Source organism: Palaemon carinicauda, chromosome 10 (assembly GCF_036898095.1).
Source record: "Palaemon carinicauda isolate YSFRI2023 chromosome 10, ASM3689809v2, whole genome shotgun sequence".
Lineage (NCBI taxonomy): Eukaryota > Metazoa > Arthropoda > Malacostraca > Decapoda > Palaemonidae > Palaemon > Palaemon carinicauda.
Window position 1 is genome coordinate 125,910,853 of NC_090734.1, and position 472 is coordinate 125,911,324.

Genomic DNA, 472 nt, shown 5'->3' on the forward strand with positions numbered 1-472 from the left:
TGAGAACAGCCTCCTGGCCACAATTTTAATTGTAGAGTCATGAAACTTGCAGAGATTAACTGTTGGGTAAAAAGCTGGAAATTGATAAAATTTGGAAGGTCAAGGTCACGGTCAAGTAAAATGTTCAATTCACGTAATCAGCCATGAGTTTGGACATCGTCGTCACAGAGACTTCAAACTTAGTTTTTATTTAAGTGTATGAAAACCACATCGATTAATACATGTAAAGGTCAAAGGTCAAGATCGAGAAAAATGTTGAGAAATAAGCTGGTGCGACGAAGATCTGCTCTCTACTGAGTGCACCTCTTATTATTATTATTATTATTATTATTATTATTATTATTATATTATTATTATTATTATTCTTTGTCCGCATCTTTTAACACTTCTATGTGGAGTTGATGTTTCTGGCCAGCTCTCTCCATCTAGCATTAATTTCATTCTGATAATATTCACTGTCCATATTCGTTTT